Source organism: Lithobates pipiens, unplaced genomic scaffold (assembly GCF_037356315.1).
Source record: "Lithobates pipiens isolate NorthernLeopardFrog02 unplaced genomic scaffold, aLitPip1_a1.2 Scaffold_25, whole genome shotgun sequence".
Classification (NCBI taxonomy): Eukaryota; Metazoa; Chordata; class Amphibia; order Anura; family Ranidae; genus Lithobates; species Lithobates pipiens.
In genome coordinates this window covers 91,769,893-91,794,512 of record NW_027507787.1, presented here as the reverse complement: position 1 = coordinate 91,794,512, position 24,620 = coordinate 91,769,893, and the positions used below count along the sequence as shown (strand labels likewise).

Below are 24,620 nucleotides of genomic sequence, written 5' to 3'. Positions count from 1 at the left end.
TCCTCCCAGGACACAGAGGCAGCAGTGGGAACCATGGGCTGCTGCTGTCAATCGTATCCAGTGAGGAAGGAGTGGAGGGTGGGTCTGAGCTATGCCGTGTGTGTCTATAGATACACACAGCCCGACTCGAGAGTGAGCCCTCAATTGTGCTCCCATAGCAAAGAGGCTTGAGAGGTATGGGGGCACGCTCAGAAGGAGGAGAAGCCGAGTGCATCAGCATGAGAAATCAGAAGAGGAGGTTCGGGGCTGCTCTGTGCAATACCATTGTAGTTATGACATAGCAAAAAAAAAAACCTTTACAGTATACTTGCTTTATTTGGCTGCAGCTGTCCCCCCACTGGTTTTAAGACCAAGAACTGAGCAATCAAATGACCGCTGATCTCTGTTTTCACTCAATATTCACTGAGCAGAGAGCAATCATTGTCAGTTACTGGCTCTCTGCTCTTCCCCTCCAACACTCACTGGAGCGCCAGGCTGTGGAGGCAATACGCTGTGAGACTGAGCCAGCTGCCAGTCCAGGCATCTGGGCGGATCCTAACATTAAGTGTCGGTTCACATATATGGGATGCAGGAACAAGAGCGATTCCAGTGGAGGTTCCCGCATCACATGTCCCCTGCCAGCGTTTCACACTGCCCTATGCAAACCGCTGCAGGTGTCAATACAAAGTTAATGACACCCCCTGATCTGATCGCACTGCCAAATGGTGCAGAAATCAGAACACATAGGTGTGAAACACCTATGCGATCCGATTCCTGTGCGGACCCAAAAAATGGTCCTGCACCGATTTTTGGTACAAATGCGACGCAAATTCAGCATTAAAATCTGCATGGCTGATTTCAGATTGCACAGACATCGCATGCATTCTGCACAGCACATGTAATGTCCTACATCGCACTAGTGTATACCCAGCCTAAAGGATAAGTTCACTTAAAAAATTAAATAAATGCACATATTTTAAAACAATGTGCGTTTATTTTTCTTAGGAAACTGCAGAGCATTTCACCTGCAATCAGCAGATCATGGGTGTAACGTCAGGCTCCTGCACTCTCTCAGTATAGCTACATGGTCGGGCACTTGCTGTATAGGAAGAATTCGTGAACTACGAGAGCACTCACCAGCATCCTCGCAGTTGATTGAGAACTACAAGCCAGCTGCCACAGTGGCAGATGGCAGGACTTTGTAGTTCATTGATTCACAGATTGCTGTGCATTATGCGGCTGTATGGGCGGAGCCCCGCACATGCATGCTGTTTTTAAATTGGGACAGCGGCTGTAGGGATGTGGGATGTAAGATCCCCCATCTGCTGTCCCAGTGGGGGATGGGGGGCTGCTGCTTTAGTAGCATGTTACGCCCTAAATACGGGTGTACAATATTACTAGAAGTAAATTTATTCTTTAGGCTAGGTTCACACTAGAACACTGCATTCCATGCAAGTTTTCTGCACCACATTCAGAACGCACTGTAGTTGCGATCTGCAGTGGTTGTCAGTGTTAAAGTGGAACTAAACCCATTGATTTAAGGCCCTTTCACATTAGAAACTGCACATAACTGCATGTTAATGATTGCATGTGCTGCATTTGCAGTGTGTTTTTCAATGTTTTTGGGCTTGGCTTAACCCTTTCATGCCTACGCCTATATCTGATATTTGTTTATTACATGTTAAATTCTGTATTTTTTGCTAGAAAACTACTTAGAACTAGGGTTGTCCTCATACCGAGCATTTGCCCAAGTACTTGTACTCAGGCAAATGCTCCTGATGCTTCACCCGATACCTGGACAGTCAGCAGTGATCGGTGCGTAGGGGAGTTGCAAGCTTCTCCCCACCAAGGCTTTCAGCTGCTTTAGTGAAATCTATACATAGGTGATCGGGAGTCTTGTAAGTCTCCCACATACGATCATCGCTGACCTTCACCACATCCTCCATGCCCCCTCCGTTCTGCTGTCCCCCTCTGTTCTTCCTATGTGCCCCCTTCCGTTCTGCTGTCCCCCTCCGTTGTTCCTCCGTGTCCCCCTCCGTTGTTCCTCCGTGTCCTCCTCCGTTGTTCCTCCGTGTCCCCCTCCGTTGTTCCTCCGTGTCCCCCTCCGTTGTTCCTCCGTGTCCCCCTCCGTTGTTCCTCCGTGTCCCCCTCCGTTGTTCCTCCGTGTCCCCCTCCGTTGTTCCTCCGTGTCCCCCTCCGTTGTTCCTCCGTGTCCCCCTCCGTTGTTCCTCCGTGTCCCCCTCCGTTGTTCCTCCGTGTCCCCCTCCGTTGTTCCTCCGTGTCCCCCTCCGTTGTTCCTCCGTGTCCCCCTCCGTTGTTCCTCCGTGTCCCCCTCCGTTGTTCCTCCGTGTCCCCCTCCGTTGTTCCTCCGTGTCCCCCTCCGTTGTTCCTCCGTGTCCCCCTCCGTTGTTCCTCCGTGTCCCCCTCCGTTGTTCCTCCGTGTCCCCCTCCGTTGTTCCTCCGTGTCCCCCTCCGTTGTTCCTCCGTGTCCCCCTCCGTTGTTCCTCCGTGTCCCCCTCCGTTCTTCCTCCGCGTCCCCCCTCCGTGTCCCCCCTCCGTGTCCCCCCTCCGTGTCCCCCCTCCGTGTCCCCCCTCCGTTCTCCCGCCCGGTCCCCCTCCGTTCTCCCGCCCGGTCCCCCTCCGTTCTCCCGCCCGGTCCCTCTCCGTTCTCCCGCCCGGTCCCCCTCCGTTCTCCCGCCCGGTCCCCCTCCGTTCTCCCGCCCGGTCCCCCTCCGTTCTCCCGCCCGGTCCCCCTCCGTTCTCCCGCCCGGTCCCCCTCCGTTCTCCCGCCCGGTCCCCCTCCGTTCTCCCGCCCGGTCCCCCTCCGTTCTCCCGCCCGGTCCCCCTCCGTTCTCCCGCCCGGTCCCCCTCCGTTCTCCCGCCCGGTCCCCCTCCGTTCTCCCGCCCGGTCCCCCTCCGTTCTCCCGCCCGGTCCCCCTCCGTTCTCCCGCCCGGTCCCCCTCCGTTCTCCCGCCCGGTCCCCCTCCGTTCTCCCGCCCGGTCCCCCTCCGTTCTCCCGCCCGGTCCCCCTCCGTTCTCCCGCCCGGTCCCCCTCCGTTCTCCCGCCCGGTCCCCCTCCTTACTTTTCTGTATGAACAGAGTCATTGATTACTGACTCTGTCCATTCACATAACTGAAACATTGTAACCTCCTGTGATTACGATGTCTGTTTATGAATGAAGAGGAGCCGCTGTCTTGTCTCCATTCATTTTCAGTGGAGCTGAGGCTGCAGAGAAAAGGAGTGGGACATCTCTATCCTTGGTCTCTTTCTCTGTCTCAAGGGGGAGTTATCAGGGGTCTGTTAAGGCCCCTAATATCTCACCAAGGCCCACCAACAGGGCTGATTAAAAAAAAAAGTCTTTAAAAAGTGGTATCGGGACAACCCTACTAGGAACTCCAAACATTTTATATATATATATATATATATATATATATATATATATAATAACATTTTTTTTTTTTTTCTGTGTTATATTAGACCCTAGATAGGATGAGCTCAGACGTGTTCGCATGGACCACGTGCAGAGCCCGCCAGGAAGTAGTTGCAGTGCTGCGCTAATCACAGGCAGTGAGACATTGCCCGATCTCTGCAGCCGCACATCGGGGCATGCTCATCCTTAACCCTAGAAAATAAACTTGTGATCAATGCTATATTCTATGTCACACGGTATTTGCACAGTGGACTTTCAAACGCATTGGTGGGGGGAAAAAGGACACTTTCATGAATTAAAAAAAAAACTAAACAGTAAAGTTAGCCCAATTTTTTGTATAATGTGAAAGATGTTACGCAGACTAAATAGATACATAACATGTCATGCTTTGACGTTGCACACACTCATGGAATGGCAACAAACTATGGTACCTAAAAATCTCCATAGGCGACGCTTTGAGAAAATGGAACAGTTACCAGGTTAGAGTTACAGAGGAGGTCTTTTACTAGAATTGTTGCGCTCACTCTGAGCATCGCAGCGATACCTCACATGTGTGATTTGAACACCGTTTATTTGCGGGCGCGGCTTACGTATGCGTTTTCTTTTTGCATGAGCACACAGGGAGGGGACGCTTTAAATATTTTCTATATATTTTTTTTTTCTTATTTTTTTACATTGTCCCTTTAAAAATAAAAATAAAAATCTGATCATTTTTATTGCTATCACAAGGAATGTAAACATCCCTTGTGGCAGTTATAGAGGTGACAGGTACTCTTTATGGAGGGACTGGGAGTCTAAAAGACACCAATACTGTAATTTTTTTTTTTTAAATCTGCACCATTGGCAGCCAAGTAAACTGTTGTGACGTTGCTTTGTTTGGCTTTGTTCAGGTCTCAGCCTAGCCAGCATAAGTGCTGGCTGGTGGCGTTTCTCCCGGTGGGACAGGAGGCCCGGGAAGAGCAGTAGAGGGGGGAGGGGGGTCAGTGGCTTCAATGTCCCCTCCCGCTCCTTCAGGATAACAGCTGAGTGGCTTTTAGCCCGCTCTAAAAAACCGTACCATCCCTGAATGCAAATTTGCGTACGGTCAGTGTGAAGGGGTTAAAAGGGTGCGGTACGTTTTGTAGCGTGTTATTTTCATTTGCAATGCAAAAAAATGCAGTATGCTCTACTTTTACTTAACTGCGCAGAACTGCACTGCTGTGAACTATGCCCATAGGATTACCTTGGTTTTGGGCTGTCTGTGCAGTTTGAGTGCATTTAAAATGCATCCAACTGCGCTTCGGTTTGAAAAGACCATAAACAGTTTAAAAAAAACAGTTAGCCCTTGTACACACGCAGTCGGAGGTCCTGACAGAGTGTGTCCTATCGGACCGTTTTGTCGGATAATCCGACTGCGTGTGGTCTACATTGGACTGTTTCCGTCTAAGTATCCGACGGACCAAGTTTTCCAACTTGTCCGTAAAATTTTCCGACAAAATGCTCCGATCGGACATACTCCGATCATGTGTAGCCTACTCCGGACAAAGTGCCACGCATGCTCAGATCAAATTCCTAGACCAAAGCTATTGGCTACTAGCCTGAACGTAGTCCCGTCGTAACGAAATAACGTCATCAGGTTATGTACAATCGGATTTTCCGACTGTGTGTATGCAACAGTTTTGGACAAAATCCGTCGGACAAAATCCAACGGATTTGGTTGTCAGAATGTCCGACCGTGTGTACAAGGGCTTACATTCCCAGCACATTCTGAGAATGTAACTGTCACATTGCTTGTGCTCTCAACCATATAGTAAGATTGGGGCGTTTTTCAGGCACCTCTTTCAAACTGGGACGTTTTTCAGGCACTTTTGGGCTAAAAATAATGCCGCCTCTGCAGCCCCCGTGAGAGCCGTGTTCTTTCACACTGGAGCAGTGCGCTTGCAGGACGTTAGAAAAAGTTCTGCAAGCAGTGTCTTTAGTGTCTTTTATCCTGCTGTCGACCGCCCCTGCCAATTGAAATGAATGGGCAGCGCAGCCGAAGTGCCGCTTTCCGGGCACATTTAAACCTTTCTTCGGCCGCTAGCAGGGGCTAAAAGTGCCCCGTTATCAGACCAAAAAAAAATTGCTAAAACTAGCGGCACTTTACCACCAACTTTGATTGCTTATCTGTACATCGTTTTATTTTGACGTTTCAGTTTTTATGCATATATTTCCCATATATCTAACACCAGTGATACATCACTGTTTCTTGATTGCATATTTTTCATTTATTTATTTCACCTCATATTCATTTTTTGACTCTTGTAAACACCTTTTAGTTGGCCACGGACACTTTTAGCGCTACACATTTTCTTACAATTAGGCTTGTTGTGTTGGCAGCTTACTTTTGAGGTTGGTGCAGTAAATCTATTATTTTACACTTTACCACTAACGCCTGGCGTGGCTCAATGTGAAAGGGCGTTTTTTAAACCATCAAATGGTTGGTGTTGTAACTGATCACATGGCAGTTGAAGGTCAAACAGAGGCTAAGATGGCCGCTTCCTTGGCTTAAAACAATAGGAGGGTTTAGTCCCCTGTAAATTAACGATACTCCAAATGCAGGTCACAAACGGTGCATTTTGTCTGCACAGGATCGCATGCTACAAAAATACTAATCGATCGCTTACTGTGCGTTTAATAAAGCGGTGCATGCACTACTTTTTGGTGCGATTTCAGTCTATTCAAAATAAATGGGTTCAAATCGCACTGCACTGAAGGACACGTGAGGCACACAGGAATGTGCAGTGTGTTCCTATGCGATTCTTAGTGTTGAGATCCCTGCAGAGCGTGACGTCAGCCGTCCCCGGACTTTATCCCTCTGCCGGATGAATCTGGGTCACAGGAGTTCAGAGATAAGTGCATTCAGGTGACCCACAAGAAAGCTTTGCTTTAATATTTCTCCTGTAAAGGGACAATAAACATGGAGATCAGCCTGAGCCCGATTGTAGAGTGACAGTGGAGATTATTAGCAGTTCCCAGAGACCTGAAAGTTATTTCCAGGGTTCCTGCAGGAAATCATGTTGGATCAGTGCTGAGATGTGGGGAGGGTGGCCATTTGTGGCTTGTGATGAGCAGACTGTGTGCAGCTGTCGTCAGCCCAGCACTGTCCTCTTCTCTATCTGGCAGCAGATCAGCATGTTCCTGCTCTCACTGCAGATACTGCATCTGCTCCTCCTGTATCCTGAGAGACAGGAAGAGAGAGAGCTTGTTGTGCAGAGGGAGGAGATGCCTGCTTTCAGCCAATCCCAGCATCCATCTGCCCCCCCTCCCCCCTCTGTCACCTCCCACTGCTCTCTTTTTCCCTCCAAGGCTTTGCCCCCACCCCCACATCCCCCCTCCCCTCTCTCTCTTTGTGTGTGACTCTTTTCCTCCCCGCCTACTGCAAAGCACTGCTGGGAAGAGTGTGTAAGCAAGTGGAGACAGCCAAGAGGGAGTTCCTGCTAGCAGAGGGGTCATAGCGATGAGACAGCAGCAGCAGACACGCAGCTGGGGGCAGGCTGTGTGCTGGGAAGCGGCGTGCCTGGCCTTCTAGATGACTGGCACACACAAGCAGGAAGTAAGGAGGCAAAAGTGGCACAGACTTTGGGGAGGCAATCCGCATGAAGGACTGCAGAGCCTCCAGCCTGAGCTCCCTCCCACTCTCTGAGCTGGCAGTTTGCAGGAAGTGTTTGCTGGAGCTGCTTGCTGGTCAGTGCAGAGTGTGGACTGCGACAAGAGACGACAGCGGAGGTGAGGGAGGCTTGTGTCTGTGGCTGCGCCCGTCTCCAACCTCATCCACTTTCCCCATTGCCTGTATGTTGTGTTAGTCTCCTCTCTTCCTTATACATTATTACTTTCTTAGCTTGTATCTGCAGCTGAAGGGAAACTAGTCCTTTATTGTTGTCATTGGCTAGAGCTTAATGTTTAACCACCTATTGACATGCTCCTTTTCTAAATCTGGATGTGAGGAGCCATGTTTTCTGATGGCAAGTGTTGGCTTTGCTTCCTGCTTGGTGTGCCAAGTGGTGAATGTGCTTCCTCTGTTATTGGAAGTCTAAAGCTGGCCATTCACCTTGCAATCGAATTGAACAATCTTCTCTGGATCTACAAACGGTTATATTGCATAAGAGCCTCCCTTATGGGACACAAGTGGACTGTTTATATAACTGTAATATAAAGTCTTCCTGATTGGATACAAGCTGAGTGGACTGTTTGGATAGAAACTTATTATATTCGAAACAGTCCACTCATATTGTACGAGAGCCTCCCAGATTGGATACAAATGTATTATATTCTAGTATTAGATTCTGGGGGGCTCTTGTACGATATGAGTGGATTGTTTGTAATACTATAATAATAGTTATATTGTACAAGAGCCTCCCTGATTGGATACAAATCGAGTGGGTTGTTTATAATACTATAGTAGTAGTTATATTGTACAAGAGCTTTACTGATTGGATACAAATGGAGTTGACTGTTTGTATAGAAACATATTATATTCTAAACAGTCCACTTATATTATACAAGAGCCTCCCTGATTGGATGCAAGCTGAATGGACTGTTTATAATGTTGGAATATAATAAGTTTGTATCCAATCTGGGAGGCTCTTGTACAATATGAGTGAATTGTTTATAATAATAATTATATTGTACAAGAGCTTTCCTGATTGTATACAAATGGAGTGGATTGTTTATAATACTGTAGTATTAGTTATATTGCACAAGAGCTTTACTGATTGGATACAAACTGAGTGGACTGTTAAGGCTTCTACTACATAGCTTTGGTGGTGATAAGGGCTTGCAGCTCACCACACATGGTGTCAACATTACTCTGCACAGATCATTGCAGTTGCACCACCAGGGCACATAGAAAGCAGCTGGTTTCTATGTTCTCTGTTTGCACCATAACACTGTGTTGAGGTGGGTTGCTGTGCGTTTGTAAAAATGCTGCATTATTCACATGCATCGGACCCACGTTATGTCACCACTGGTCACTGGACAAGGGCAGAGCTGCGGTGTATAAAGTCATTTGTGATATTTCGATAAAGCTTAATTAAAAAAAAAAAAAAAAAAACGGTAAACAGACCCTCACTGCCTGTGTACACCTCTGCCAGCAGTCTGCATGGTATGCTTAGTGTGTGGCCAGTTTAGGGGCCCTGTCACACTAGAGCCTTTTGTAGCCGAATGTTTTAGTAGTTCCATATCTGGGAGATTGTTTTATATTTTGGTGATTTGTCGGTAGCTACCGAGTTGTTACTGAAGGTAGTTCTAAGGCTGACCACACATTATACAAATTTCTTATTCGATTTGCTTTAGCTTAACCTTCAGCTATATAGTGCAAAGGCCAGTCCACACACACATTGAAGTGTTTAGATTTGACCTCGTATTATATGGTTTTGGTAAATCTAAAGGAAAATGTATATTATGTATGGCCATCCTAATGGTTATTGATGTAACTACCAAATGCTGGTACGCAATGATCATTGGCAGCTGCATCAGATAACACAATTGGTTAGGCCACTTTCACACTGAGGCAGTTTTCGGATGTTCTAGCCAGAGAAATAGCCTCTAAAAAGTGCCTGGAAAGTGCCCCCCATTCATTGTAATGAGTGCTTTCACATTCGGCGGTGTGCTTGCGGGACGTTGGCAAAATTTCCGCAAGCAGCATCTTTGGGGAGGCGTGGGAACGCTATAAATTGCACTCCCAAATCGCCCCTGCCCATTGACGTGAATAGGCTAGTGCTTTGAAAGCACCGCAAAATGGGTCTTTTTTTTTGTGTGTGTCACATGACCTATAAAAAAAAAGCCCGCTAAAGCACTGCAAAAATGACCTACGCTTTAGCGGCGCAACAGTGTAAAAGGAGTCTAAAGCTGACTAAAGCTTATAACTTACTGCAAATAAACAAAAAACACATACTACTAAGGGCCAGTTCACACCACACGCAGTCCAGTGCGTTTTTTTTCTGCATTAAAAATGCATGAAAAGTAGGTTATATGGTCTTTAATGGCATAGTTCACATCAGTGCTTGCAGTTCTAGAAAAAAAAAGTAGAACATACTGCTTTTTTCCTGCACTGGACTGTACTGGAACGCTGTGAAAACGCACTGGAACGCACATGTCCTTGTTGAAGAAAAGAGGGGGGGATATACTGGACTGCATCAAAAACGCATCGGACCGCATAAAAAAAAGTGCATGCTGAAAAGTACCCAGAACACATCCAATTCGCGTTTTCTGTGGTGTGAACTGGCCCTAAGGAGACTTTTTATTTTTTTTATTTTTATTTTTTTTCCCCAATAGCCGATATGAATCGCTGCTGTGAAATTTCTTGCTTTCCATGGACTTGAGAAAACGGTGCACTCTGTACAGGGCTTGGTTTTTGTCTCGGCAGGTATTGATCAGAATAGGCCGAGTGGTGGCCGTAAAATACAGAGAGAGGATCTATTTGTTACACCGTAAGAAAACCCATTATAATTGTGAAAGTCATTAGAAGAATTTGCATGCACTTGCTGCAAATACAGGAGTTTCCCTTTAAATGGGAACACCTGTGTGAAAGGCTCAGGTGGAAGCAGAGGGTCTCCAATTAGTGTGAGTGCCTCGGATGGAACGTCTGCAATTAGTGTGTTTCCAGCTTTCTGAGCAGGAAAACTGAACCTGTTTTCTTCAGGTTTTGTCACGTGTCTTGGCTTTGTGTCTCTAATCTGGATTGATTTTGTTTTGTGCCTGGCTAGCCAGTACATAGTCAGATCTCTGGTGTCAGAGGAAACCGTTGTGTGTCTATGGGGCCTCAGAAGCAGATGCTCCTTTCCTTCTCCTTATTCACCCATTTATATGTTCCATTGTGCTTTCTATGCTTTGCTTCTTGTCTGGTTTATCTCAAAGTACACAGGGCTTTACTTCAGCTGGCCATACATTATCCAATTTTCTTGTTCAATTTCCTTTTGATTTACCTTCAGCTATGTAGTTTTAAGGGCCTGATTTGATTGCATACAAATTGAAAGTGTTTGGGTTTGACCTCGCATGGTTTTGATAAATCTAAAAAAAAAAAAAAAATGTACAAGAAGATTGTATAATGTATGGCCAGCCTATGTGTATGTCAGCACAAAAAAGTACCTCTCTGCAGTATATGTAAATTTCCCATTTGTCTTACTCCTTTAAAAAGAGGGGAAAAACAAGTAGAGAGAAATACCTGCCATAAATCCAGTGTGCTTCCAACTTCCTATTTTGGGCTGGTGGCACAGTGCCCTTTACTGGGCTGGTGGCACAGTGCCCTTTACTGGGCTGGCGGCACAATGGAGCTCCTCTTTAAGCTGTAAAGGCAGCTAGATGGTGAACGTGCTACAGCCAGGGCAAAAAAAATGATACCCTTTGTCCAGTTCAGTGGGCAGTATTGCCATCTAATTCAACTCCTGCAAGTGAATAGGGTCCCATTGCAATTGCATGTAATGCATGCGGTTTTAGTGCAGTGGTGCAGCATTTACAGAGGTAAAACAGGTGGTGAGGAGACATTTTATCACCTTAATTTCCTGTGAAATGCCTCTGAAAAGCGATTTGGGTTGTCTTTCAGGGGGGCGCTACACGTTTAAACGTAGCTTAAAGGATAAGTTCACCTTTTCATAACATGTTACATATTCAGGGTGTAACATGTTACGAATGGCCCGGCCCGCACCTCCCCGATTCCCCCGCTCTTACAGCTAGTGAGGATCTTCTGATCTGCTGATTGCTGGTGCAATGCTTCACAGGCTCCAAAATAAATACTTTTTATTTTTGAAGTTAAAAAAAATAAAATAAAATGTTATTCTTTAAGACATCCTTCGATCAACTTCAGTTCAACCAGCCTGTCAGATTTTTTCATGCTGCCGGTGGCTATAGCTGTGGCAGCAGTGATCATTGTGCTCTGCTGGCAGGGAAGTCTCCCCACCTGCAGAACACAATAGTGCTGTGGGAAGGATTCCCCCATCAACACTGATGGTAATGGGTGAATCGAGCGATTTTCCTTCTTCCCATGGTGGAAGGAAAGAAAATGGTGTAATCTATGGGCTGCTTTACATTCATACAGACTGCACAGGGCAAGTGTGCTCAGCAGGGCCGCCGCTCATAGGATTCAATAAACAGTATAAGTGAGTGGGGAGGTCACTGTTCATTGTGTCTGGAGATGCCATTGCAGGCCTGAAAATGCTAAATGCCTTGCTATGCTTTGCTCTTCAGTCATAGACGTGGAACAAGCACAGTTATGAGAATTACTTATCTCTATACCAAGTCAAAGCACCTGAATGACTGCCCAGGAACACGCATTTTCAAAAAGAAAGGAGAGATTGACAGCGACCTCCTCCAAAAATTTCTCATGACTGAGTCCCAGTTTAGGCAAAACATAATAACATTATAAATAAACCTCCAGCATTTTCAGAAATTAAAGTACTTTCCTTATTGCCAGCACTGTTCCCTGTAGATCAGGGGTAGGCAACCGCCGTCACTGGTGCTGCAAGCAGAACGTCAAGCCTCTTTTGCCGGTGTACTATCATATATGGTCCCCCATCGGATAGTGTCCGCTGTGTACTGCGCATGTGCAGTACACAGCACACAGATTCCGAAAATAGCCGAGGATGAACGGTGCCTGCACCGTGAGTCCAGGTTCTATCCCCACCATCCAAGTGGACATAGAGTAGGAATATGAAAGAGCCGAGCTCAGCAAGGCCGAGCCCAAAGCGTGGCGAGTGAAGCTCGTCTGCGAGGGGCCCTCTAATTTTCACAACCCTATGTCCGTTTGGATGGTGGGGCTACCACCTACACTCACGGCGCAGGCGCTGTTCATCTTCGGAGATTTTCCGTAGCTTCTTCTGCCCTGTACTGCTCATGCGCAGTACGGGGCGGACACTATATGATGGTAGGACACTATCTGCCAGAACACCGGCACTCGACTCCCTCCCCATCAGCAGAGCAGCGCAGGGAAGTGTCAGACACTAATGCATTCCAATTTCTGAATTCCCCGCACCGCCCCTGCACTGAGGGGAAGGCACTGTGCCCCCACATATTGTAAATGATGGGAAACATTGTTTATCTAACTTTCCTGTAGCTGCGATCGTCGGCTTTTGTTTTAGGGAAGAGATTGGGTGGAGTTCTACGGGGGGGGGGGGTCTCTGTTTCCAGGAGGAGGAGGAGGACTGTCTCTGCCACTGCTAAAGACAATCGCAGTCCTGCTAGCCCCGCCCACCATCTGGAGGAAGATGACTCTCTTGATTGCCGCTACCAGTCTCAGAAAGAAAGGATTTCACTGCGATTGAGAGAACCACAATCGGGACAGTTTGTGGAATTACTGTTGAGCCTCTGGAAAGTTTGTTGAAATTATTCCTGAACCTTTGCGTCACTTTTTACCAAACCCCAGCGCTATGTGTCCCTTTAAGCCACAGCCAGTATTCAGCGCAATGAAAATCACACCCAAGCCACTTTTTCTCAACTGCGGGGGCCCAATTTATGATCCCGCACACAGGCCCACTGCTTTCAGAAAATGCCCCTGACCTGAGCTTATTGTGCATCCATTCCATATGCTTGTATGTGATATCCTATACATCACATACAAGAAAGTGGGCTGGATCCGAGAGGTGGATCAGCAGGATCGGTGTGCCAGAACAGGTAGATGCGTCTCATCTCTGCTTCCTTCCACCACTCTGCATATCGCACAAATCATAGATGAGACAAGGGTCCAGCGATAGAACAGATGAGCAGGCGGGTACAGAGGTGGGAAAAATGAGCAGGAGGGGTTCAGAGGTGGGACAGATGGGGGGGGGGGTTCAGTGTTGGGACAGATGGGGGGGTTCAGTGTTGGGACAGATGGGGGGGGTTCAGTGTTGGGACAGATGGGGGGGGGTTCAGTGTTGGGACAGATGGGGGGGGGGTTCAGTGTTGGGACAGATGGGGGGGGGGTTCAGTGTTGGGACAGATGGGGGGGGGGTTCAGTGTTGGGACAGATGGGGGGGGGGTTCAGTGTTGGGACAGATGGGGGGGGGTTCAGTGTTGGGACAGATGGGGGGGGGTTCAGTGTTGGGACAGATGGGGGGGGGGTTCAGTGTTGGGACAGATGGGGGGGGGGGTTCAGTGTTGGGACAGATGGGGGGGGGGTTCAGTGTTGGGACAGATGGGGGGGGGGTTCAGTGTTGGGACAGATGGGGGGGGGGTTCAGTGTTGGGACAGATGGGGGGGGGGTTCAGTGTTGGGACAGATGGGGGGGGGGTTCAGTGTTGGGACAGATGGGGGGGTTCAGTGTTGGGACAGATGGGGGGGTTCAGTGTTGGGACAGATGGGGGGGGGGTTCAGTGTTGGGACAGATGGGGGGGGGTTCAGTGTTGGGACAGATGGGGGGGGGTTCAGTGTTGGGACAGATGGGGGGGGGGTTCAGTGTTGGGACAGATGGGGGGGGGGGGTTCAGTGTTGGGACAGATGGGGGGGGGGGGGTTCAGTGTTGGGACAGATGGGGGGGGGGGTTCAGTGTTGGGACAGATGGGGGGGGGGGGGGGGTTCAGTGTTGGGACAGATGGGGGGGGGGGGTTGAGTGTTGGGCCGGATGGGGGGGGGGTTGAGTGTTGGGCCGGATGGGGGGAGGGTTGAGTGTTGGGCCGGATGGGGGGAGGGTTGAGTGTTGGGCCGGATGGGGGGAGGGTTGAGTGTTGGGCCGGATGGGGGGAGGGTTGAGTGTTGGGCCGGATGGGGGGAGGGTTGAGTGTTGGGACAGGAAAGTAGGGGGTAGAGCAGTGGGGCAGATGTGAAAGGAGGAGTATTGGTGGGACAGGAGAGCAGGGGTGGGGTTACAGAGGTGGTACAGGAGAGCAGGGGGGTTACAGGGGTGGGGCAGGAGAGCGGGGGGTTACATAGGTGGGGCAGGAGAGCAGGGGGTTACAGAGGTGGGGCAGGAGGTACATTGGTGGGGCAGATGGTTTCAGTGTTAGGACAGATGAGAAGGTGATTCAGTAGCGAGACAGAAAAGCATGGGGATACGGCGGTGGAGCAGATGTGCAGGGAGGTACAGTGGTGGGGCAGATGAAAAAAGGAGGCAGATTGATGGGGCAGATGAGCAAGGAGTTAGTGGTGGGACAGAAGAGCAAAGGGGGTACAGTGACGGGGCAGATGTGCAGGGGGTTAAATGGTGGGACAGAAAACGGGGCAGTACAGTCATGGGGCAGATGAGCAAGGGGGGTTCAGTGTTGGACCAGATGAACAGGGGTGACAGTGGTGGGAAAGATGAGTGGGAGGGAGGGGGGTTCAGTGTTTGGGCAGAGAAGAAAGGAGGTGTATTGGTGGGGACAGATGAGCAGATAAGTTCAGTGTTAGGACAGATGAGAAGATGGTTCAGCAGTAAGACAGAGGAGCGTGGTGGTGGGGTGGATGAGAAAGGGGGGTTACAGTGGAGGTAGAGCAGATGTGCATGGGGTTACAGTGGTGGGGCAGATAAGAAAGGGGGTTACAGTGGTGGGGCAAATGAGAAAGGGGGTTACAGTGGTGAGGCAGACCTGCAGGGCAGACAGTGATCTGAGGTGTGGAGGTACATGAATTGGGGATCATCTGAGGCGTGAGAGTTCAAGGTGTTAATTTCTCACTACTAAAGTCGTTTACAGCATTTACTTTATAGAAAATCCTTTTTCGTGATTGGGAGTGTGAAGTTGACATTTTTTTGTTATAAAATCAGCACGCTCAATTTCTTTGAAAACGTTTTTGGCACACTGTGCTCAAAAGGTTGCCTACCCCTGCTGTAGACTTACCAACTTCCTTCAGGGTTGAATGGTCCTGTAAACCACTTCCTGTGAGCTCCAGGCATTAAAGGTCCGCTCCCTTCCTGGACTCACATACAAATGTTGCTAAAAATGTAACCACGTCACTACATGACACTGCTGTCTGCAGCACGGACATTCAGCCCATCCCTGGAGGAAGAGGACCTGTGATGTGTGACCAGACCAAAAACAACTGGGGTGAGGGGTCTTCTATAAAGAGGGTGGTGATATCCTATCCAAAGTGGGCCCTGGTTGGGATGAAATGCGCAGGGTTTTGGGATATGTGAGTATCTCGCTTTTTCACCCAATGTGGGAAAGAGGAAGATTGGAGGGATTTTCTAGCTGATATAACCCAGGTATACTTTTTCTTCACCAATTATACGCTAATGATCATCTTAAATCATTCAAAGATTTACAAGATGTTTGGTGTTCTCACTTGTGCTTTTTTCAATACCTCCAACTTCGCCATGCACTTCTTTCTCAAGCTTCTACATCTCTAAAACAGACCGACACCCCATTAATCAACTAGCTAATGTTGCTGATAAAAAAAAGGCCTCATCTCCTCTATGGGTCATTGGTGCTTGGTTATCAAAGTAGGGTTGCAGGTTCATGGTAAAAGGGACTGGTCATTAGATATTCCAACAATTGATGGTGAAATATGGCACAGGTCCCATTGGTTTCTATTTCCCCTACTCAGTGTTTGTCGCAACTTTTTTGTTATTCACCAGGTTCATAGAACCCCCCCCCCCCAAGCTGTTTAAATGGCATTGTAGAGAGGTCCCCGACTGTCCCAGGTGTGGGGATTCTACAGCTGTTCATCTGCATGTTCTGGAGGTGCCCGAGCTTGTAAGATGCTGGAACACAATTATTTGTTATCAGTCAAGCTTTTCAGGTCTTCTTTCAAGATGACCCTCTGACTTGTATTCTAGGGTTTCTGGATGAAGAGCTTTTTACACCTCATGTTCATACGACTTTTACTCGCCTGCTGTATTTGGCATGCAAATGTATGCTAATGAAATAGATAACCCCCCTCCCTCCTAAGTTTGAGGAGTGGCGCACCCAAGTAAATACCACCTTACTCTGGTAAAGGGATAATTTTAAATCTAGAGGTACCCCTCTCAAATTTAATAAACTATGGGACTCATGGATTCAGGGTTTGCTCCAATGGCCCTGGTCTCTCTGCAGATTCTACAAGGCCTGTAATAATGCTTCAGTCTTGTGTAGTTGGGCAAATTCAAGATAATTGATGATATGTCCGGAGTGTGATTGATATAGCCAACAAGTATAACATATCAAAGTGGCACCTATATAGGCTGTCTTCTCTGCCTATCACTGTATACCTTGCTACTAGAAGTAAGAAAGTTTTGGTTTGTATACAATTTGTATATGACTGTAACTATAACTGCCAACTGTTTTGGTTGCTTGTATGTATGCTTATAAAAAAAAAAGTAAAACTTTTCAATAAAAAATATTTGGGGGTGAAAAAAAAAAAAGGTGGCCGATGGTCAGTTTGACAAACCATGTGACGGGTTTCTGCTGCCTGGAACTGAATGGAACTTTGCTTGTTATTGAGTCACACAGAAAAGTGTAAAGCACACAGGTGTGCTTTAAATATTTTGGATGATCCCCCCCACCCCGGCCCCCCCCAAGTCCGATTTACTCCAAAATATCTGATGCTTAAGTAAGAAAATGGAACCGCTGTCTCCCTCTTTAATTTTTCTGTGACCGCCTTATTTCGGTCTATCTCAACTTGCTTTTGACTGCAAAGAGTGATTGGTGGCCCTTCATAAATGGGCAGCCTCCCACAGGTTTGCTTTAGAGGAAACGCACCATGAGAGGAACACAGAAGCTTGCATTGTTCGTTTATCCTACTAAAATGTAAGTTGCCTGGCTGTCGTCATAACTCATTGCCTTGGTTACTTTGAGTTGCTGACCGGGAAGAAGTATGTTAATATGGATTGACTCTCTTCCTTCTGATTTGTGTTTTAGTAATGATTTACGTACTAAAGCAGTAGTAAAACGCAGCAAAAAAAAAAGAGCCCCCAACGCTTTAAGAGTATGGGTTGTTCTTTTTTTTATTTTTTTATTTTTTCAGAATCCTAATTACCTAGGTGGATACAGCATTGGTCCCCCACCTGCCCTAACGCTGAGAGTCGAGCGATCAAACGCTGATGATCGCTCGGTTCTCAGAGCTCCCTGAGCAGAGAGCTCCTGACTTTCAGTCACCGGCTCTCTGCACTGCTCCCCCCTGCTCAATGGAGTGCTGGGATATGGAGGGGTGGAAGCTGCCGGTTCAGCCTCTAATAAGCTTGCTGAGCCGGGCCGACGGTCCAGGCATGTGAGCGGATCCTAACTTCATTGTCGCGATCTTGCCCGAGCCTGGACCAGCTCTGTGACCTCAGCCGACAGCGGGCTTCAGTGATTCAGAGGAGAAATACAGCCAAAAAAACTTTGGCTGTACTTCTCCTTTTAGTCTTAATGTGCTGGTATACATTGCTATCCATTCAGAACTTTGTGCTGCGGCCATGACTCTGTGCCACAGCTGTAACATGGAGTCCTAGCCGTGCCACATATTTCTGAATTGAAAGCACAGTCCATTCAGAGCCCAGTGCACATGTGCCAGAGACGTCACTGGCTGCTGCTAAAGTGAATATCTCCTAAACGGAGCACATTTAGGAGCTATTTACTGTACCTATAATTAACACGGTGACTTTACTACCACTTTAAAGCCAAGTTAGTGTGACAACCTGGCATTTATCATTTTTTACAGGATCAGATATGGCCATATCCATATTCCTCCCATTACACTTGCACACTTCAAATGTATACCACTGAATGTGTCCATACTTGTGTGTGCTACTATGTGGGGTAAGTAGGCTTATCTTGCCTGTGTGTATGTAGTATATACGTTACATTTGCTGTATATGCACACTGGGGGGTTGTAGATGACTTGAGGGCCTCTTGAGCTTCTGATGTGTTGCTTTACCCTTTAGGGGCCTCTTTCCAGACATGCATGCTCTCAACTGATTCATTGAGTCAGGGACTATGCTTTGTAAAGATCCCTTGACAGTCTTGTGTGGTTTCATGTGTGTTTGCAAATTAAAGCATCATAAACCTTTAGCCTAAAATTATAAAACCATTTAACCCTTTTGCTGCGGTAGCCATCATTTTCAGGGCTGCAGTAGCATGTAAACACGCTTTGCTATATCTACCTTTTTTGCTGGCTGTTTTCAAGTAGAAGCGATTCAGATTGGTGGAAGGCTAGGCTGAGGTTCACACTTGTGTATTGTGTGAACGTGTGCAAAATCACACACTTCCCTGCAGTGCACAGAAATGTGCTCCCTTTTGCAAACGTGTGTTGGTTGCAGTTGCTGGAACCCCCATACATCTAACATGCTTGCCAAAACGCATGGTTCTGCATGATTTTGGAAAAGGGTCAGGGACTTTTTGTCCGTGTTTCTCGCGTTGGTTTTGGGGCACCTTTTTAAACCTTCCTGATCACTTCTATATCTAATGTAAGTTGTTGTACATAAAAAAAAAAAGTTGCCTGTACATTTATTGGGTAATTGAGACGCATTGGCTGCCATAACACAACATACATTAACCTCACAATAGACCAGATATGTCTGAATGGGTTTTTAGGCTGGGGTCACACTATTGCGGATTGGATGCGGTTTTCCCCCACCTCCAATTTGCATGTCAGGAGACTGTGACCGGCTCTCTATGGAGCTGGATCATACCTCCAGAGCGGCTCCTGTGTGAATTGCACAGAAGTCCTGTGCGTCTTCTGGTCTGTTTCAGCAGTGGTCATCAACTCTGTCCTCAGGGCCCACTAACAGGCCAGTTTTGCAAGATAACTGAAATACATGACAGGTGATACCTTTGCTGCACAGCGATTTCAGTATTCTAGTCTCCTTCTCACCAAGGTCATATATAAAACCCGGCCTGTTAGTGGGCCCTGAGGACAGGGTTGATGACCGCTGTGTTTCAGGACAAAATTCAGCCAAATAAATCATACCTGAAATGGTGAACAGCTGTGAGCTGGTCCGTGCGTCAGTGTGAATCCAGCTTTAATATATTATTAAAAAGTTTATCATGTCGGCCTCTTACCTTTGAGTCTATACACCATTTATCCCCCAAGCCCTGAATCATTTTGTTCAGTTTCAGGTCTCCGTATCTTTGGTAAGTGAGGTCTCCAGAACTGGACACAGGTTTCTAAATGAAGGTTAGCAAAAGCTATTTAGACCTCAAGTAACCTAAAGTACAGTACTGTGTTCAGTTCCTTTGTATTATAAACTGGACTAAGCTCACTTTTACACTCACGTTTTTCAGGCCATCCATTGTCCTCTATATGGTGTGATGGATGTTGACATCCACTGACATCCGTTCTGCTAAAAACAGACAGATGTGGATCCGTTCCCCATCCATCTATCGGATTGAATGTAATTTGGTGTAAACCGGCAGTCGGTTTACATCCAACCACCCATAGATGAGAGTGGACTGTGTCTGCATAAGCGGAGCAGACACGGACCAGCCATCCACCTGCTCAGTGGGGATCAGCGGACCGCTTCCCAGCTGAGCTGGCAGATTCCACCCCATGTGAAAGAAACCTAAGAATTAAAATGTACTGGAAGGCTCCATGCACACTGGCATAAAAAACTTTGCTTCTGCAAGAGTTTTGTGTTCTGCCTATAGAAGCAGCTCAATGTTATCCTATATGTCCATGAACATTAGGCTGATTACAAGCATATTTTGAGCTCAACGTTTAGAGGCAGAAAAAACATACTCACCTGATCACAGATCGGAGTAAGGGGTCAATCCCGACCCCCTTACCACGTGATCAGCTCTCAGCCAGTCATGTGATGTAAACAAAGCCGGTAATTGTCTATTTTTTCTCCTCGCGCGTATAGCGTGAGGAGGGAAAAAATATCTGATCACCAGCAGCTGCGAGAGGGACATCGGTCCTAATCGTGACGGTGCCACCTATCGGTGCAGCCTATAAATTAATCAGTGCGTCATTACCAGTGCTGCCTATCAATACCACCTACCAGAGCCCATCAGTGTCATCTTATCTGTGCCCATCAGTGCAGCCTTTCCAGCGAATATCAGTGAAGGAGAAAAATTACCCGTTTGCAAAATTTTATAACAAACTATGAAACGGGTTTTTTTGGGTTTAGCAAAAAATAAAAATCGGAATGTTGATTAAATACCACCAACATAAAGCTCCACTTGTGTGAACAGAATGATAAGTTTCATTTGAGTACAGTGTTGTACGACCGCAATTATCATTCAAAGTGTCAGCGCTGAAAAATGAAAATTGTCTGGGCAGGAGGGGGTTTAAGGGCCCAGTAAGCAAGTGGTTGAGTGATGGACCCCTTCTATTGGAGATTTTTATTATGTTTATTTATTTTTTTTATATTCCACCAAATTTCTTTTACCTCTTTCGGCTGACTATTCAGGTTTGATTGCTTATTGCCCTTATGGCACACTAGTAGTTTTCAACACCGTTCGCCTTGCTGAGGACTGTACCCAGCCTATAATGTTTGCTTTGAGTGCTGGATCATGTGATCTGTGCTTACCTCGGCATGTGGTCCAATAAGTGTAGTTTGCAGCAGACTGTCGTACAGGTCCAGGGCCATGGTCCATTCCTATGGCACCCAGATGCTGAAGGCCTGGACCCCAAACTTGACCAGCAACTTGAACAAGGTAAGACAGGGCTTTCCGGTACCACCATACTTGCTGGAAGGTTAAGTTCACTTTTACAAAAAAAAATTCACTTTTTTTTTTTTTTTTTTTTTTTTTTTTTCAGGGAAAAATATATGCATTTATTTTTTTTGTTTTGTTAGGAGCCTGTAAAGCATTGCACCCATGATCAACAGATTTTGATTGTAATGCTACCGTCCTGCAGACTGTATGTGTAGCTGTCTGCTCGTACCTCCGATAAAAGCAGGCAGTTACACAATGAAAGGAAGCTCAATGAACTATATTGAGTGCTCAAAAGCACACTGGTAGTTTGGGAATTTTAAGCTGACAGCATGGCTGCACCTTCTTTGAATTGTGACAGCGAGTGTGGGGAGAAGATCCTTGGTCCGCTATCCCAGGAAGGGAGGGGGGATCAGATAGAGAGGAGTCATATGCTGAACATTTTACATCTTAACCACTGTAGGCAAAGCTACGTACGTACGCCGCTGTCTACCTCTGGGTTTAGGGTGCCCGTCTCCTGCTGTGATTGTACACAGCGGGAGCCTGTCTGCAATTCCTGGCCAACGATACATGACAGGGACCTGCTGATCAGCTGTGTGCAATCAGAGCCCTGTACAGATCTGTCCGGTTCTCTTTCCTGCCAAGCAGGGATGAGAAACTAAGTTAGTAATTCCTCCATCCTTTTCTACCCGGCTGTGTGTTGGTCTTCCTTTTTTTTTTTTCTTTTTTTTTTTTTTTCCTAGTCCCAACCTGAGCTCATTCCCTTATCAAAATCCGGGTTCCTGGGCTTTTGTACAGCATCTAACATCCGTTCCTTTCACAGGTTTTTGGGCCACCGCCTGATCCTCTTCATGTTTTCAAAACAGTTTTTAAGCCTCTGTTGCATGTTTTGGCTGCAAGGTACTTCAACTGTCAACTGTCCGGGTCTGTTGACTTCTTTTTTGCTGTAGGCCTTTTGCTGTTGTTTTTAGCTATTTTGTTGCCCTACCATTTGAATTACTGCTTGCAGATGGTATATTGACTAAGAATTAGAAATCCATATCTTGGAGTAGAGTATTGGATACAGGTCCTTCCCCTCTTCTCTGATGTCCTTATTGCTTGCTAAAAATCTGGAGCCTCATGGAGCTGGCAAGTTTAGATGAATAACCCTGGGGGCCATCCCAGAGAACAATGTCTAATCATAGCATGAAAGTAGCAGCATTATAATACTGATATAAGATTCAATTCTTGTGACCTGTACATTCCATATCTTGTATTAAAACAACATTGATTTTTTATTTCTCTTTCGCTATTTAGCGGTATATCAATGAATTTGATTTTGCATTAGCAGGTGGCGCGCAGGGCACTTCCACACTGGAGCAGTGCGCTGGCAGGACGTCTGGAAAAGTCCTGCCAGCAGCTTCTTTGGAGCGGTGAAGGAGTGGTGTGTTTACCGCTCCTCCACCTCTGCTCCCCATTGCAATCAATGGGGCAGCACGGCTATACCACCGGAAAAACGCCACTATTTCGGGTGGTTTTAACCCTTTCTCGGCCGCTAGCAAGGGTTAAATGCACCCCACTAGCGACCAAAATGCGGTGCAAATCCGACGGTAAAATGCCGCTAAAAATAGCGGAGTTTTACTGCCAACGCTATGGGCGGCGCAGTGTGAAAGGGGCCTAAAAGCATTTGTTACACCAACATTTCATATTTCTGATATGTGTTTGCTGTACCATGTATGAGAAAGTGTCTTGTTTTTTGTATTGCTTCCTTTGTGTGAGTTCCCTGGTGTTCCTGCTAGTCCCCTTGCTTTAAAAACTGACCACACTAAGCAGGAGAACGCACCAGTGGTCACTCAGTTCTCTAGCTATGCTATGAAACTCTGGCTGCTCTCCTGTAATAATTGGACATGTCTTGACATGCCCCTACTGCACAGCCATTTGCTGAGAAGCTCAGTGTGCCACTTCTCCTTCTCCCCCCAGCTCTCATGCAGAACAGAGAGAATGTGATCACTTGTGATCAAAAGGTATTATGTTTTTGTTTTTTTATATATATATATATATATAAGGTGAGGGGTGGGGCAAGTAGGATTTTCCCAGACATTACAACATTGTTAAAAATCAGTGAAGTTTTATTTTACATGCAATTGACATACATTTTTAAAAACAACTGATATTGCATATTTCATTCTAAGTGGTCCTACCACCTCTGTTGGTTTTTAAAAATGTATGTCATTTGCATGGAAAATAAAACTTTACTGATTTTTACCAATGTTGTAATTTCTTGTGATGGTACTGGGAGAACCCTACTTGGCCCCCTCCCCCCTCTGTTGGTACCTTTACCTATTTTTATATTGACAAACCTGAGCAGTTATCGATTAATCTTCTGCCCTTGTTTTAACTTTGGATAGTAAAACTTTTTTTCTGCCAGTAAATACCTTATATAGCCCACTTCTTGTCTGTTGTCTGGTCATTAGCCTAGACTTATGACATAATGCACCGCTCTCTCTCTAACTCTTGTGAGAGTTTGCCAGCAAGGGAGGGGAGATGAGTCACATAGGGGCCAATGAGAGCTGCAGAGCTGGAGGGTGTTGGATGAGGGGAGGAGATGGGAGACTGCAGAGATCAATGTCTGTTCATCCACAGAGGAGAAATGTGCAGGCAAGCAGAGGTGTGTGTGTGACTGTGTGTATGTGCGAGTCTGTATATATGTTTGTGTCTGTGTAAATCCAGAAAGTGAACAGGCAGCAGCTGCCCACAGTATGTATGTATGTATGTATGTGTGTATATATATATATATATATATATATATATATATATATATATATATATATATATAATTATGCAAAGTGGTTGGAGGGAAGCTTCAGAATGTCTAAGATGTTTTTATTAAAAATTATGTGAGCGGACTGCAGTTGCTCTTTAAGTCAGATGCTCTGAAAACCTAGTCATTGTGCTGTGAGAATCCTGTCTCATGGCGGGCACCCTGTATCATACATGATGTATATAGTGCCAACAGTTTGTGTACCACTTTCCATAATGGAGCGGGATGGTACAATTTCAATACTATTCAAGGCAAGAGGGTTGGGAGGGCCCTGCTTGTGAGAGCTTACAATCTAAAGGCAAAAGCAAATAGAAAAAGGGAATGGTGGTGGGGTGATGAATTGTTCAAGCAAATAAATGCAGTTGCGTAGCGTCAGGATAAGCTTCACTGAGGAGATGATTTATTTTTATTTTTTTTTGGCATCCGATCAGAGTGGTTGCACAAGTTTTGGTAGGGAGTTCCAGAGGCTTGTTAGAGGCTCCTGGAGGTTAGAATGTGATGGCTGGATATGAAAGAAAGACCTCTGTTTAAGAAAGGATTGTGTTTTAGGAAATGTGTCATCCATACTAATATGTCCATCAGTAAATTAGCGATGCAAAAGGAGACTGAAGGGGAAATAGATGGATTTGTGTCATTGGCATAGGGATGGTATTGGGATCCTTGTAAGGCTATTGACTGATCAAAGGGAGGGGGTGTAGATGGAGAAAAGAAAATCTTATAGGATTTGTAAAGGCAGAATTTTTTTTTTTTTTTTAAATCTTAATGCATTCGATGTATTAAGATCTAAAACCTTTTGTGTGTAGCGGCAAGCCCTAATTACTTACCTGAGCCCCATCTCTCTCCAGCGATGTCCACAAATTTCTTAGTCATCCAGGACTCTCCTCCTGATTGGCTGAAACACAGCAGCAGCACCATAGGCTCCCTTGGCTGTCAATCAGTCAGTTAGCCAATCGG

The 24,620-nt window shown here is 46.5% G+C and overlaps 1 protein-coding gene across 2 annotated transcripts in view; it reads left to right on the top strand.

The window, feature by feature from the left end:
- The window catches only part of KDM2A (lysine demethylase 2A), a 213,559-nt gene that overhangs the window by 122,603 nt on the left and 66,336 nt on the right, over nucleotides 1-24,620 (top strand). The window lies entirely within an intron of this gene.